We start from the raw sequence: 17,140 nt of genomic DNA, 5'->3' as shown, positions 1-17,140 counted from the left end.
GGGGTTTTTTCCATAAAAATAAAGTCAACTCTGCTATAGAGTAGCATTTGATCTGTACAAATAACCAATTCAGAAATAAAGTTATATTTTCCAGAAAGTCCTGTCAACATTTTCCTTTTCAAGAACTGACGTTTAGTTTTCTGCAAATGAGCAGACATTTCACATGATCCCTTTCTTCCTCCTATCTGAAGCCACAATCAAACCATTAATGGACTTACTCTAATGAAAACATCAGACCTGGGCTGTCCAATGCAGCCACTGCTGGCCACGTGTGGCTACTGAGCATTTGAAGTGTGGCCAGTCTGAACTGAGATGTGCTGTACGTGTAAAATACACGCTGGATTCCAAGACAGCACAAAAGAAGAATAAATATCTCATTAATGATTTTATTTTGATAACATGTGGAAACGACAGCATTTTGGATATACTCAGTTAAACAAAATATAGTACAAATACTATTTTCACCTGTTTATTTTTACCTTTTAAATGGGGCTACTAGAAAATTTTAAATTACATACATGGCTCATATTACATCTGTGTTGGACACTGCTGCATCAAACAGTTCTTCAGGGAGGCTGTTTTTCCTAGCCATCTGAACAGAATGAATATTTCACACTTCAGAAATAGCACACCAGCAGAATCACATAATGACCCTACAATAGGCCATCTGCTCAGTTACTGATATAACTCTGTTATATAATTTTTTTTGCTGTATATAAAAAGGTAGTGGCTTTCATTTTTCGTGATATACAGCATGTCCTTAGAAGCAACGCTAACCGCAATAGTAAAAACTCTGCCAATAAACAACAGAAATTTCATGACCACAAATGTTCAAATCCAAGAAATACATGAAAACCACTTTTGCCCTTTTCTTGTGCCCTAAGTACCTCCCATTAAATACCACGAATATTGTATTAATTTGAGGTTATCTGGGCTTGGGGATACTAAGTACACCATTATGAAATTTATAACACTAAATGAAACCAAACTTTCAACTTCACATCTGGCATCGATTATATTTGTTGCAAAGGGCAAAGTATGAACTTCCAAGATTACTGCTAACAGTTGCCGGGGCAGTCAGAAAGCTGAATCCACACTGTTTTACACCTATATTAGAAGAAAATAATTGTTGTTCATTTATTTCATTGGTCCTAAGTGCTTTGAACTGTGATTCATTAAAATGTCAGCAGTCTATCTCCCAGAATATCAGCAATAATAACAGCAATAATTAAAAAGTAAAAAAAAAAAATTACAAAGAAGAGAGATCTTGTTTACGAAATGAACAATGTGCCGTGGAAATGAACAATTTACGTTATATGATGAGAAAGAGATCATAGCACGGAGTTTGAGTGGGCTATCCTCCTACAAATAATTCAATAATTGGGAGACAGAGAGAAAAAGCGGGTTATTTTCAAGCAAAGTGGAGATCAAAACTAACAAATGACTTTTAAGTTCACAGTCTCTGACGCATAAGAAGTCATTTCCACATTTAAACTTTCCTTTCTTCCTGTGGTGCCGTTGCCCAGATAAACAGGCAGCAGACAGAAACCCACTGAAGAAGTAGGTGGTGGCAAGAATATCTTATAATGACGAAGAGTTTGCAGAATCTTCAGACAGCCTCGACTGACGGAAAACACCATCTCCATTACATTTTGTCTCCACAAATATAAAGGCTGAAACCATCTATTTCCAGCAGGACTATCCTTCCTTAAAAGAGGAAAAAAATAGGTTCTCATGAAATATGAATAGGAAGAAAACTGAAAAGTGATAGATAACTCATTTTTCCCCCCAGATTTCTCATGGGAGGGAAGAATCAGAGCGAGGAGACATAAGCTAGAAATGGTTTGTCTGCCGCACACAACCTGTTCTTGTTTAGAAATCAAAACCAAAACTAGACTAGAAGGCTAAGGGCAGTAAGGACTGAGTGATTTGTCCAACAGGACAGATCTTAAAAAGTGGTTTCTCTTTTAATGTTAAAATTGAGCTGCACTGGAATTAGGAATGATATTGAATATCTGCGGGCATGAAACCTAAAACAGTAGCCCAAAGGCAAAGGAAACCATGAACAAAATGAAAAGAAAACCCACCAACTGGGAGAAGATATTTGCAAATCATATATTCAACAAGAGGTTAATTTTCAAAATATGGAAAGAACTCATACAACTCAACAACAAAAAAACAAACAACTTGATCAAAACATGGGCAGAGGATAAGAACAGACATTTTTCCAAAGATATACAGATGGCCAATGGGCACATAAAAAGATGTTCAACATCATTAATTATTAGGGAAATGCAAGTCAAAACTACACTAAGATATCAGCTTACATCTGTTAGAATGGCTATAATCACCAAGACAAAAAAATAACAAATGTTGGAGATGATGTGGAGAAAAGGAAACCCTCATACACTGCTGGTGGGAATGCAAACTGGTGCAGCCACTATGGAAAACAGTATGGAGATGTCTCAAAAAATTAAAAGTAGAAATAGCATATGGCCCGCTATCCCACTACTGGGAATTTATGCAAAGAACACGAAATCAACAATTCAAAGAGACTTATGCACCCTTATGTTCACTGCAGCATTATTCACAATAGCCATGACAGGGAAGCAACCCAAGTGGCCATCAACTGATGAATGGAAGAAGATGTGGTATATATACACAATGGAATACTACTCATCCATAAAAAACGACAAAATTGTGCCATTTGTAACAACATGGATGGTCCTTGAGGGTATTATGTTAAGCAAAATAAGCCAGACAGAGAAACACAAACATGGTATGATTTCACTTATATGCGGAAGATAAACAAATACATGGATAAAGAGAACAGATTAGTGGTTATCAGAGAGGAAGGGGGTTGAGTGGAGGGGTAAAGGGGCACATACGTATGGTGACAGATAAAAACTAGACTGGGGGTGAGCACGATGCAGTCTATATGGAAACTGATATATAATAATGTACACCTGAAATTACACAGTTATAAACCAATATGACCTCAATAAAATAACTAAATTAAAAAAAAAATCACAGCAGCCCTATGTGCCATAGAATTAAAAAATACCCTCTATATTAGCTCATGGAATGAGAATAACCAAGTTACGTTATTCATAATAAAAATAAGCAGTCATTTCCAAACAGGGTCAGCTAACAAATGCAATGAAAATCCTAGTTTGTGAGATCATTTACTCAGCTGAGGAGTGACCCCTGACTCTCCTGTTCCTGAGGGAGTATAAAAGGGTCCCTGGCTCTCAAGGATGAGGTCCCAAGTCCCAAGTCCCTACTAAATTACCAGTGTTACAGCCCAAGAAGTTGGCCCTGGATACATCCATCCATTTTCTGCCTGGCCCCTGACTTGAGCTTGGCCTGTCAGAACTCGCCTCAGTGCCCCAGGGCTCTGGTGACACACCCTGCAAGGGGAGCAATGTCACTTTCTCAACTCAATGGAAATTACTTTGAAGAACAAATGTGATGAGGAATATTATAACTTTGCACCATGGAAAATACTTGGAGATTTAGAGGTGGAAAGCATGGGATTATCACTCATTAGTAAAGGACAGCTTAGATGGTTAGCCTAATTCCTCCTCATGTTTTTCTATAAAACCCAAACAAGGCAGCATGCAAGAGAAAAAACCACAGAACTAGATATCCAGGAAGAGCTTTCCTCATTCGGCTGCCATACTGCGACTTTTCAAAAGGCAGATGAGGCCACAAACCGCTGGGCAAACACCCAGCTGTCTTGTGGCTTAGCCAAAAGTGTTTAAGCAGATACGCCGGCACACAGAAATTCTAATTACTCAGCTATTCCATGGCCTATCCAAACCCTTTGTACTATTACACATCTGCTGCTTCCATCTGACACCTGTTTAAATCTCAATTTTTCAGTGCTTTTGCAAACATATCTTAATTTCATAGAGGGACTTGAAATCTATGGAATTGATAAAGATGGCAATGAGCTGACTCATTTCAACTGATCATGCAGAATCTCTTAAGAAAATAAGCACCTTTTTCAAAGATCAGTCTTTACACATAGGGGCTCACAGAATTGTGCTTTTATCTTTTTTCTTCTTTTTTGGTGAGGAAGATTCACCTTGGGCTAACATCCGTTGCCAATCTTCCTCTTTTTTTTTTTTTTTTTTGCTTGAGGAAGATTAGCACCAACCTAATATCTTTGCCAATCTTCCTCCATTTTGTATGTGGGATGCCTCCACAGCATGGTTGATGAGTGGAGTAGGTCCATGACTGGGATCTGAACCTGCAATCCTGGGCCAGCAAAGTGGAGCAGGGTGGGACTTCAACCTCTCGGCCATGGGGCTGGCCCCTATTTTTTTTTTTTTTCTAGGATGCTATACTGAAAAAATTAAAGCACGAATACCTGTGACATCAGGTTATTTAATGTCTGTGATTAAAATATTAACAGCAGATCCAATACAAGTAAGGGACCCAGCTGAGTTTTCAAGTAATATCTAAGCAGATATCACAGGATAAGACACTAAAGCTACTTTTCCAGACGAATGCAATGCATGCATGGTTAACCTTATAATAAACACAGCACTTCTAGCTAAGCAAATAAATTAAGGTAAACCAAAGGATAAAGTACACACCGATGTGTGTTTTTCCATGCACATGTGTAGTAGGTTTTCTTGACAAATCACCCAACTCATGACAAATTAATGGGTGCTGTATCAGGTAGAGTGAGCACCCCATATTGGATTAAGCCTTTTCTCCTGTATATCTGGATTGGGTCTCCCTAAGTAGAAAACAGAGTTGATGACTATAAGCTTGCTCTCTACCAAATTTTGTCAGGCTATAGATGAAAGGGATAGAGAAAAACACATTAACCACCTGGCAAACTTGTTAATTCTGTTAATCCTGTGATTCTTTGTCAATTCATATTTTTTTTCACTTGGATTAACGGCTTCTCTGTTTCTTTACCCACCAAATGCAGACAATTCTGGTACCTTCCTCATAAAGGCTGCGGTGGGGATTAAATAAATGAATTTCATCTTATTAAATAAGTGAAATTATTAAATAATTTTAATATTTAATTATTAAGTAAATAATTTATTTAATAAATATAATAATTTAATTATTAATAAGTAAATAAAATTATTCAATAATTTCACTTATTAAATAAAGTGCTTAGCATTATGGTATACAATAAATGCTCCATAGATGTTAGCTTTTATATTATTTTATTCAGAAATGATAATGTAGCTCAGGTTCTGCATGAACATTAGAATTTGAGTGTTGTGTGCCAAATAAGGGAGTAGATTTTCTCATTAATTCTTACAATTAAACTAAAAAATGCTTATGCTTCTTGGTTAAACCATAAATCAAAGTCAAAATCGTCAATTTCCTATCGGTTCATCCACGTTCTGACCAATATCCATGTTCTTTTCTGCCTCCTGGGCACTAAGCTAAACTACATTTCCCAGTTTCCTCTGCAGTTAGGTGGGTGGGGCCATGTGACCAGTTCTGGCCAATGAAATGTGAGAAGTAATGAATGTGCAATAAAGTCAACAGAATGTGGGAGAAGCAATGAAGCCAATGGAATGTGGGAGATCTGGGAATGTGGGAGAAGGTCTGATCCCTAAGAATTCCTGAGCAAACAAACCTGTTCCCTCACCTGCCAGTTGGATGCTGAAAATCAGTAAAGACCTCAGAAGCCCTAAAATATGGCAGAACTATGATATTCAAGGAACCCAGATTCCCAGATGTCTGCATGGAGCAGAGCTGTCTCGCTGACATGGACTGTGGCACAATCAAGAAAGAAACTTTTATTATGTGAAGTGACTGAGACGGCAGCATTGTTTGCTCAGGCGGTTAGCAGACCTTAACCCATGCGTTTTCCTTCCTGTGGGTGTGTCTCCAACATGTTAGTCACAATAACAGCTGATACTTCGATCATGTGCCAAACACTGTTCTAAGTGCTTTACATAGATTAGCTCTTTGAAGTCTCTCAACAATTAAAATACCTATGAGTCAGGTATTTTTTTCAGATAAGGAAAGTGAAAGACAAAGAGTCTGATAATGTACCTAAGGTCCACGGCCCAGGTAAGTCAATGCGCTGGGATGCAAACTCCAGTCTAGCCCTAGACTGGTATTCTCAACCGCTGGTCTAAATTGCATTTTAAATACAGAAACACACATATTACACACTCCCGCCTCTGGGATTACTCACCTGGGTGTTACATACGGTCAGTGTAGGCAGAGCCGAGAAGAGGGCTGGTTGTCCATGAAGGATCCTCAGAGCCCCCTTTCAGAGCACATCCTACTTCCTCTGTTAAGCAGGCATGTCATTATTCCTTTGGCTTCCTGGGGCTCCTAATTTAAGAAGCCAGTCTGGGCACATTCCATAAATGTTATGACCTTTGTTTTATATCTCTTTATATCAAAACTGCTCTGTCCTAAGACATATTTTTCTTGGGGTCTTGCTCACTGAGAGTTGATCACTCAGCAATTTGACACATTATGTCCAGGTTCTCCTTCTCTCAGATTATCTTTTTACTTCAACAGAGGCCTTCAAGAGACAATACCATAATCTGAAATGGTAATTGGAGTGCTGACAGTTTCCAACATCTCCAGGTAGGTGTAGGAGCCATACTTGTTTGGATAAAGAGGAGTATTTGGCACCCATCAGATCACACCATGTGGGCATCTACTCCATCACAGGATAAAGCACATTAACTACCGACAGATTCTCAAACACGTCCCCTTGTTTCTAGACTGTTGCTGCAACACCCTACCTTAAGCACTACCATCTATTTTATGCCATTTAGGAAAAGGAACCATGCTAATCTCACCAACAATTAAAGTTGTCCATGGCAGGTCAGCGTGGATACTATCCAAGGATATCTTCTATCATGAAAAACAAGCTTGTCTTTACCGCCACGCACTTTGGGCCCATGGCATGGTATAAAAACCATCGGTAATACGCCCCTCTAGCGAGGAGCCCATTACACACAAAATTGACTTGGGAAGATGTTTCATAGCCTAGACTCTAGCCATGCTGGACGAAAATGTCGGTTTATCAAAAGAAGGCACATTGCCTTGTACTGTATCCAAATCAGAAGGAAAAGAACAAGTTAGCAAGTGACTTTGCCTAGGTCAAATGCACATATCTTTAAGATCTGAATTACTCAAGGACAGTCCTTACAGGGCCATCATTCAGAAGAAACAATTTCAAAGCAGGAAACTTTACTACAGTTTTAGTTAACTGATGACTCTTATTGTACATTACAACGAAGAGAAAGACCAGAATCCAGAAGAACTTATTCAGCATCAGGCTCTGTGCTAAGCACCCCACATGTTTTATCTAGTCAAACCTTCACTACAACCCTGTGAAATATGCTTCAGTATCATTTCTTTACCAGCCATTTGCAAAGGAGGAAGTAGACTGGGATGGGTTAAGTGACAACCAAAGGCACATCATTGGTAAGTGGCAAAGCCAGTGTTTGAACTCATGTTAATTCATTAGGTTTTTTTTTTTTTTGGTGAGGAAGATTCACACTGAGCTAACATCTGTTGCTAATCTTCCTTTTTTTTTTTCGCTTGAGGAAGATTAGCCCTGAGCTATCATCCTTGCCAGTCTTCCCCTACTTTGTGTGTGGGATGCCTCCACAGCGTGGCCAATGAGTAGAATAGGTCTGCACCTGGGATCTGAACCAGCAAACCTGGGCTACCGAAGTAGAGTGCGCAGAACTTTAATCACTTGGCCACGGGGCCAGCCCCAATTCATTGGTATTTTTAACCACTACCATACTGTGTAAAACCAGAAACACTTATTTTGATAAACAGATGCCCTCTGTTCTCCTGCCTCAATCTTGTTGGTCAGAGTTCTAGAAATAACCTGATCAAACAATAAAAACTGAACATATTATACAGTTAGGATTCAGCCTCTACTGGAAAATGTCAAAGTTCTACAAATAATACAGCCTTCTCTCTGGGACATAAGACGAAAAGCGTTAAATCCTTACTTTATAAATAAACTACCAAATGGCCAGGAAGAACAATTTGGGCAAGTTGCCTGTTCCCGTGCAGCAGATCAACAGGAATGCCTGACATAGGATCTAGAACTCACTTCTGCCAGGCTAGTGCAGCCCAACCAATACACATCATGTTGTCTTAAGAATCAGTCTTTGAAAAAACCTCCTCACAAAAATCAAATCACATAAAAAGAGCTGTTGCACATTTCCTGTTTTAGGCAGGGCCCTGAGACAAATATAAGCTGTTTTCCCATCCTCAGCATCTATGAAAGACGTAATACATAAGTAAGTTCTGTGTCTTCATCAAAGTTCATTAGTTCTCTCTTAAATGAATAATAATTTGAGCCAAGAAAACATCAACGTAGTCTCTAAAATAATTCTTCACAATATTAGCACCACGTCAGGGAATTATTCACGCTTGATTTCTGATCCTGGTTTTGCAGTTTTTGGATTTGGGGGGAGAAAGTCACCCATCCATTCTTTATCTGTAAGACTGATGGAGGGAGGAATTAATGTCAGAAAAGTACAGTGTTTCAGGTTGAAAAGCACATCATTAAATGATACCCTGAAATCACCATGACAGATTGAACACATACTTAAGGATAACTACTAAGCATGTTTTTAAAAATGGGTGTGGCAAGCGAAATTGTTAGGCAGAAGTCTTCCTGTGTATTTGAGCTGCCCTTCAAAATCTTTTGTGCCGTGTCTTGTTGAGTAAGCGTGTTTTCCTAAGGCAGTGCCATATCACGCTGAGAACAAATGACTGTGGCTAGCCCCCAGTGTTGGCACTGCCCTGTGCCCAGTCACACACACCCACGCGGGCTGGAATAACCCAAGGTGGGGATGACACGAATAGGAAAGTGAGGCGAGCCCTGCCACTGTGCAGACAGGAGAGGCCAAATGAAACACACCACGGGGCTGTGGAGAAAGGAAGTGGCCAGGAAGACATTCCCTGATGGCTTGAGATATTTAAACGTTGTGGGTTGGGGATGTGAGTGTATGTATGTGTGTGTGTGTGTGTGTGTGTGTGTCCGGGCGGAGGGTGGGGGGAAGACATATGTGTGCAGCTTCAGGGATAAAAGCAATGTTGCTACCTTAGGAAATAATTTGGTCATAACTGAATGATTACAGCAACAGCAAATGCAGGCATGTTAGCAAAGGGCTGTTTAAGAGCCCAAGGTCGTGGGTCTGTTTTCCCAAACTGCCTCCCTGCTGGCCATCTTCACAAGCAGTGCCCAGGAAGGACAGCCCTTGAGCTGGCCCTGCTGGAGAAGCACTGAATTTGACTCACCATCTTACCCCATATGAAGCCTGGCGCCTGGCATCCAGAAGGCATCAGCTGTCCTGGTTTGCCCGGGACTCTCCAGGTTTAGCACTGGAAGTCCCAGATGCCGGGAAGCCTGCAGTCCTGCGAAAACTGGGGCAGTTGGTCACTCTAAAGGTACTGTATGTTGAGTCTTCTCAGGGTGCCTTCATGAGAGGTGGGTCAACTCTCCTTTTTTATTCTTTTTAAGGACACATTTTTTGATGAAGTGACTGCTTTTTGATAAACAGAACATAATTCAATGGAAACTATAATTCTAAATATTCCAAATGCTGGACCACACGTAGGATACAAATCTAAACATATGGAAAGCTGTTCCTAAAGTCATATAAGGCAATCTCATGTATTTCTTTTACATTAAGATATACTATTTAATAGTACTATTGATGTTACACTTAAAAGCAATATTCTCTCAACTCAAATCTGCACATAATATTGCAAGTTGTGTTTGGAGAGAACTCCTCCCCAGGAAGCCACTGAGCCAGGCTACAGCCTCTCATGTGGAACTCTGCCCCTAGAGGGGGGACAAAGCAGGCGCCAATGTCCCACGACATTGAACCCATGGCTAACTCCCAGTCTGCAGTCTCCCCTTACCAATACTTGACCCCATCCCCTCTCCATTCTCCTTCACGCAATGCCAGCTTCGCTTGCTTTCTCAAGGGAGAGGCAAATGCACAATGATAAATCAAAGAGTCTAGCAGAGTGGGCAGGAAAAGGCTGAGGTCAGGGGCTTTCCTCCCGCTCATGTTAAGGCTCTCAGTGGATTATACCTTCAGATGTCCCAGAAGCAGGTGAATACTCATTCCATTCTTCAATCATAGCATAGCCATATGTTTTGGAAGTTCTACCAGAGAAGACTGAAAAGAAGAATTGGCTTGATGCGCTCATTAAAAATGAAGTATCTGTCTTGACAGCCAGCCCTGGTGGTCTAGCAGTTAGGATTCAGCACTCTCATTGCCACTGCCGGAGTTCCTTTCCTGGTCAGGGAACCACACCACCTGTTTGTCGGTTGTCATAATGTGCTGGCTGAGTGTTGCTGTGATGCTGAAAGCTATGTCACCAGTATTTCAGATACCAGCGGGGTCACTCATGGTGAACAGGTTTCACATTTCAGTGGAGCTTCCAGACTAAGACAGACTACAAAGAAGGACCTGGCTACCCACTTCCAAAACATTGGCCACAAAAACCCTATGAATAGCAGCAAGGCATTGGCCGATACAGCTTGGGAGGTGCGGGTGGGGGGGTGGGTGTGGGGTGGTGGTGTTCATTCACAGACAAAGGTGTTAGCTATTCGTGGTAATGGGTAAGAGAATAGGCCAAAGCTCTCACCTACTGACCTGTACAGCTTGTTGGCCTGCTGGGCCGAAACAACTTGCTTGCTTTTTCCCTGGACTGAATATAGGGTCTCACGATTGATTCCTAAGGCTACAGGAGTAAAAACAGTGAGGATTACGTTAAGCATTCAGGATTGAAAAGACCATTGCATAACCTTAAAAGCAAGTGGTGATATTTGCCAGAGATCTTTCAAAATAGCCAAGATATTACCCTTTGTGAACTGGCCTATGTTGAGCCCAAGGAAATGAGCTGAACTGACCTGAGTCCCTGCTCGGCTCATCAAATTACGCAAGATGACAACTACCTGGTGCATGATTATATCCTAGTGGGCAGTTCCCCTGTATGTGCAAGGGATGGCGAGGGGCTCTGCAGGCCTCCAACAACGCTCCACCTTCTCCCTTGTATCAAAACTCTTTTCACTAACACTCTGCCTCAGAGTTGGCAGCAGGAATGAGTTAGGAAACCAAATAACAAGATGGGGCTTAGGTGGGGCTCATGTAGACACGCATCCTGGCGTGCACCCACTTGGCCTAAACTCAGAATGTGGCTCTCCTTCCACAAAATTCATAAGCATTTCTAACGTATGGAGATGGATGACAGTGATTTTATACAAAATTTTAAGGTACAAGGAAAGAAGGACTGATGACTTGGCAAAGAACATGAGCTCTACCGTTGGCCTGTGAGCACAGATAAGAACTCTACTGTCTGACTCTGGATAAGTTATCTGCCTCCTGTAACTTTAGTCTCCCCATCTGCAAAATGGAGATAATACGGGAACCACAGTATAGGGGGAAGCATCCAATTAAAACGCTTCGTCTTTGCATGGTCTAGAGTAGTAAGCTCCATAGATGGTGATGGCTATTATTACTAAATTGCTAATAACAGTAAAGGCAAGCATGCTCAAAGACCACAGGAAGAAAAGGACAGCATTAGGAGAAAAACCCATATATACTGCTGATTTCCTAGGAAATTTCTTGAGAGTCTTAAAAAAGCTCTGCTGTGTCTTCTTGGGCAAGTCACCTCTCCTCTCTGTGTCTTAATTTCCTGATTTGGAGAAAGAGGATGATAACAGTAGCTGCTTTGCAGGGTTATTTAGCAGACAAACGAGTTATCTACATGAAGCACTTAGAACAGCTATCTGGAACACAGTTAAAGCTACATAACTGTTATTATTGCCATCATTAAGACAAAGAAAAGCTCTGATCTCAAATAAGTCAGTCAAAGTAGGAAGGAAAAGTTTATTTCACTAACATTAATGAATCAAGAAGGATTAATCATACTTTTGATGCTAGTACAATTAATTTTAACTTTTATGGTGATATCTCTACAAGTTTTTAAAAAATATATATATAATTCTGGATTTGTAAGGAGCTTGTTGAATTTCAAAGTGCTTCCACACATCTTTTTAATTCTGTTGAGACTAAGATTAATACTGCTAAAAGGGACAAATATGTGCCTCTGGTTGATCATCAGAATAATCTGTCTCTTGGAAGAGTCTGTCCCATTGTAAAAGGAAACCTTAGAAAAACCTGATAGTCCATACCCGTGGCCAGCTCGGTACATGTTGAAATGCTTCTCAGGTCCAGCATTATTGACTTTGAAAACCAATTTTACAATCATGCTATAATCCTTCTGATGGCTTGCCAAGTTGGTGCTAAAAAGCAGCATGAGTCCTAGCCTCTACCCAAACAGGCTTCTCATCCTGCTTACTATCATTTAACTTAAGCCTTCGGAAGATCCAGAAACACCAATACAGTGTTACTATGAACTTTTGGCTTGTGAGATTCTGGCAGATGCTCCTGCTGGCCATGAATTACTTTTCCTGTTTGTCTTTCTGCTTAACCAGTCACTCTCTTTGTCTCCTGACAGCATCAGGTTCTGGGGCAGTCCTCTCCATCTCCAGAAAACCACAAGTATCCTTTACTCCAGAGCCCCGCTCTTCCTACGTGCAAGCCTGCAATTAGAAAGCTCTACTGCGGAAGGCAGAGCTGTAGCCACTGGAGGGGCCACTCCCCTGCTTGATGTGACGGAGGGAGAGGAAGCAGGAGGGAAGACAGAAGAGGGGAGAAGCTCCAACACAAACAACTGGTCCCCGAGGGGCTGTTTGCTTAATTCCAATGGGACTATGTTATTTGGCAGATGACTCTTTGCACACTTTCCGATAAAGGAAAGTTTAGAAACAGTTTATTTTTTCAATAAATCACTTAATGAGCATAACAAAACACTCCACGGTGTGAATTTTTCTGCCAGGGTATACGAAATGCAGGTGTGCCCAGGCAAAAACCCAGCCGGCTCCTTCTGGGCCCCTAAGGTGTGCATGTGTTGGCCGCGGAAGAGAATCACCATCCCATGAAGACAAAGACCACCAAGAGCCTGAGAAATGCAACTCGGGTGTTTGTAACAACATGAGAGTCTCTTTGAACAATAACCCAAGTGAAAAACTATTCATAAACATCTCAGCAAAGATCCTGAAAGTGATTTTGACCTAGTTATCCAAATAGATTTTTACTTCACTTTTAGCAAATTGAGCCCAGTGCCATGTTAGTTTAAGGAGGGGAAAGGTCTTGAAAGCAAAGCTAGGGATATATAAGTGAGTTGCCATGGCAACCACAGCACTCATGTTTATCACTTCCTGACTTGCATCTTCAGGTTTAAACCTAGGTCCTGAATGGGGAAAGATAGAGACTTACTTTCCATTTTTGAAAAAGGAATGATTACATTATTTCATTTTAATCCTCAGCATAGAGAGTAGCGAAGACAGGTAAAAAGAATGCTAACATGGGTAAGTTAAAACTTTGTAACTTGAAAATACACACACACACACAGAGTTCTGGCTTACTGTCTGACTTGGTCCTCTTAAAGAAGAGAATACCAGTGTATTCTGTCAAGGTTAAGCCTCTAGCCTCAACTACTAGAGTTTTATCAGTTAACAACAAAAACTGGAGAGATTCCTTTTTTTAAAAAAAATATTTAGCATAAAAAAGAGCTTTTGTTTGGTTTTGTTTTCAAGGCTGGCTAGATTTTGATCATTCTCCAAACTCATCTTACCTACATGCTGAAATCAAGACTAGAAAATGCCAAGCCCTAGATTTTTGTTTTCCTAGAAGAAATTACAAGACACTGGACAACAGAATGCAAGTCCTAATGGCACTCATTTCTTAGGCTTTCATCCTCAATCTTCTCATTTTGTACCATAAATAGCACACTTTATGCATGTTGTGGATGTCTGTGGGACTCAGTGTCTACTCTGACCTGTGAACGAATGTGAAGACCAAACATTCGCCATCAGAGGTAGGAACTCTGCTGTGACTGTCAAGCACCATGTAACCAACTGCAGGTGGCCAGAGAAATGACCAGGGTCAGAACTTTTTGAGATCTAACATAACAAATGTCGAGGCTGGCCTTGTCCAAGACATTTAGCCACACCCCTCTATGAATGTCACAGAAGAAGTCTTCTGAGAATAAGCAAAAGAACATATGAGAAGTTCTTAAATACTTTAAAAGGGAGGCTTTTGCCATGTAAGTGACTGGGAATAACTGCTTTCATCCTACCACACCTCCTAGAAACAGTTTTGCTCACGGAGAGACTCCAGTACTCTTTTATTCTCAACAAGTGGAGTGTGGCCAGGGCAAGGAATTCCCCAATACTTTTTTATAGTTGTTTTTTTCTTTTCCTCGTTCTGTATCCAAGATACTGTTCAAAGATTTTTTTTTTCTTTTTATTAAGATTATGACAACCTTGTGAAATTTCAGTTGTACATTACTGTTAGTCATGTTGTGGGTACACCACTTCACCCTTTGTGCCCCCCCCCGACCCCCCCTTTCCCCTGGTAACCACCAATCAGTTCTCTTTGTCTATATGTTAACTTCCACCTATGAGTGCAGTCATACAGAGTTCGTCTTTCTCTAAAAGTTTTTTTTTCTTTTTTTAGAAAGATTAGCCCTGAGCTAACATCTGCCGTCAATCCTCCTCTTTTTGCTGAGGAAGATTGGCCCTGAGCTAACATCCATGTCCATCTTCCTCTATTTTATATGTGGGATGCCTACCACGGCATGGCTTGACAAGTGGTGTGTAGGTCCACACCCAGGATCCGAACCGGCGAACCCCGGGCCACCAAAGCAGAATGTGTGAATTTAACCGTTGAGCCACCAGGCTAGCCCCTGTTGAAAGATTTTTAAAAAGGAATGGTATATTATTCCAGCAGGGTGTATGTGTCCACTATTTTCTGTTTTGTCCTCGGACAGACTACACTCAGAAAGTTGTTTCTGCTACAATTTTCTAGGAAGCAGGTGACCGTGAAACACGAAAAAAATCACAGACATAGGTTATTCTTTTCTAGATTCAGATCTCAACCAAATGCTGATTTGTCTAACTTGGTTTTTACCATATTAATTTGTAATCCAGTAATCTCATTCTAAGGTTAATTGAGCAGTGACTTTTCTTGATTTGTGAACGTTTTTATTACATATTTTTTATTTTTGTTTTGCAGATTTAATTTTTCTAAAACAGCTTTGTTGAGGTATATTTAACATGCATACTTACCATGTTCAATTTGATGTTCTGACATATGTCTGCACCAGTGAAGCCATCACCACGCTCAAAATAATCAATTTACCCGTGACTCCAAAGGTCTGCCTCTGCTGTTTTTTGAATTGAGTTATAGTTGACATACAGCAATGGATTAGTTTCAGGTGTACAACATAATGATTTGATATATGGATATATTGTAAAATGAGTACAACAGGTTTGGTTAACATCCATCACCACACAGTTATAATTTTTGTGTGTGCGATGAGACCTCTGAAGATCTACTCTCTTAGCAACTTTCAAATATACAGTACTGATAACTACAGTATGACGGTTATACTAATGGTTTAATTGCCAGTTTCAAACAAAAGTAGATGCTTATAAGGTGGTTTCTAAAAATGACAAACGATTTGATTTGGTAACTATTGCATTTTCAAATTAGCTTCAAAATTCTACTGATTTATGAGGTTCGATGAGTCCCCCTGGCTTTCTAATGATGCCCAGGAAGCCTCACTCAGAGTCTAAAAGGAGAAGGTTCTGACTCTTTATACAGACAGCTAAGGTGTGTCCTAGAAGATGACCCCAAGGGCATCCATGACGATGGAAAATGAATGGAAAACAGGAAAGTTCCCATTGAGCGGAGTCTCAGAAAAAGAACTCACAGCTGCTCCAAATTAGTGTGCCTTTCGGTTTTATATAACTTGACAGGCTAATACCTTAATCGTGATTTTTTTCTTCTTTATCCTACAGCACATGTCTGGAACAGCCCTAAAAGTTTGGAGGGGGAATGTACATGACTAATAGGTATCAGGTACGAACTGTCACTACTGGGGAGGTGAGGTTTTACATTCATTAGGTAGAACTGGGCGAACAAACGTTTAGAGGGAGCAAGAGCTAACACACAAAGTTTTGTTAAAAAACAAAAGAGAAAACTTAGGCCTCTTCATTCTGAACAAAAGGGATCCAAGGGAAAATAATTAAAGCATAAAATAGATGATAGTTTTTTCTTTTATGAAATTCATTTTTTAAGTGTGGTAAAACATGCATATATAAAATTTACTATTTTAACCATTTTTTAAGTGTAAAGTTCAGTGGCATTAAGTACATTCACGCTGTTGTACAACCATCACCACCATCCATCTCTAGAACTTTTTCACCTTGCAAAACTGAAGCTCGGTACCCATAACTTCAACTCTTCATTCTCTCCTCCAGCAGCCCCCAGCAAACACCCTTCTACTTTCTGCCTCTATGAATCTGACGACTCTAGGCACCTAATATGAGTGGAATCATACAGTATTCGTCTTTTTGTCACTGGCTTATTTCACTTTGCATAATGTCTTCAAGTTTCACCCATGTTGTAGGATGTGTCAATATGTGATAACTTATTTTATGAAAAATCCTAGAATTCCAGAATTAGGTACCAATTCTGAAGCTCTAAGGAATTAGGTGTTTTTTTTTTTTTTTTTTTTTTAAGAAAAAGCAAATAGATTACTTCTTTACAAAGGAATAATAAACAGTGAGCAATTTCTATGCCCAGAAGATAGTAAAATGCTAACTAGATAAATGCTTTCACTCAGATTAGATGAATTCCTAGGTAATAGCTACGTAAGAGGCTAGTCATTGTAACGAAATTTAAAATATTATTTCGGCCTGCTTTGTTTCTGGTAGAGATGTAAACAGCTAACTGGTGTCTTCGATAACACTGACATAACCTCACAGCTGCTTGAGGATGGGGGTGTGGCTTCTTATACGGCTGATCGCCTTGCCAATCATTTCTTCACCTGCCAGGTCTGGAGACTGCTGCTGTGTTTCAGCAGGAGTGAACCACATGAAAAGCTCAGCTCACCAGCAGATGAGGGCCAAGGATAGAGACCAGCTCTGACAAAGCGACATCCCCAAAGAGGCAGGCCTGGATGGTCCACGCCAGTTCAGTGACATCTTATGCAGCCGGGTTGTTCAGTCTTG

General features: G+C 40.4%; 1 protein-coding gene across 3 annotated transcripts in view; it reads right to left on the bottom strand.

Annotated features, from left to right (window-relative positions):
• Positions 1-17,140, bottom strand: part of ANKH (ANKH inorganic pyrophosphate transport regulator) — a 139,166-nt gene that overhangs the window by 97,370 nt on the left and 24,656 nt on the right. The window lies entirely within an intron of this gene.

Source organism: Equus asinus, chromosome 10 (genome assembly GCF_041296235.1).
Source record: "Equus asinus isolate D_3611 breed Donkey chromosome 10, EquAss-T2T_v2, whole genome shotgun sequence".
NCBI lineage: Eukaryota > Metazoa > Chordata > Mammalia > Perissodactyla > Equidae > Equus > Equus asinus.
Note: the sequence above shows the minus strand (reverse complement) of the source record. Positions and strands in the feature narration are given on the sequence as shown.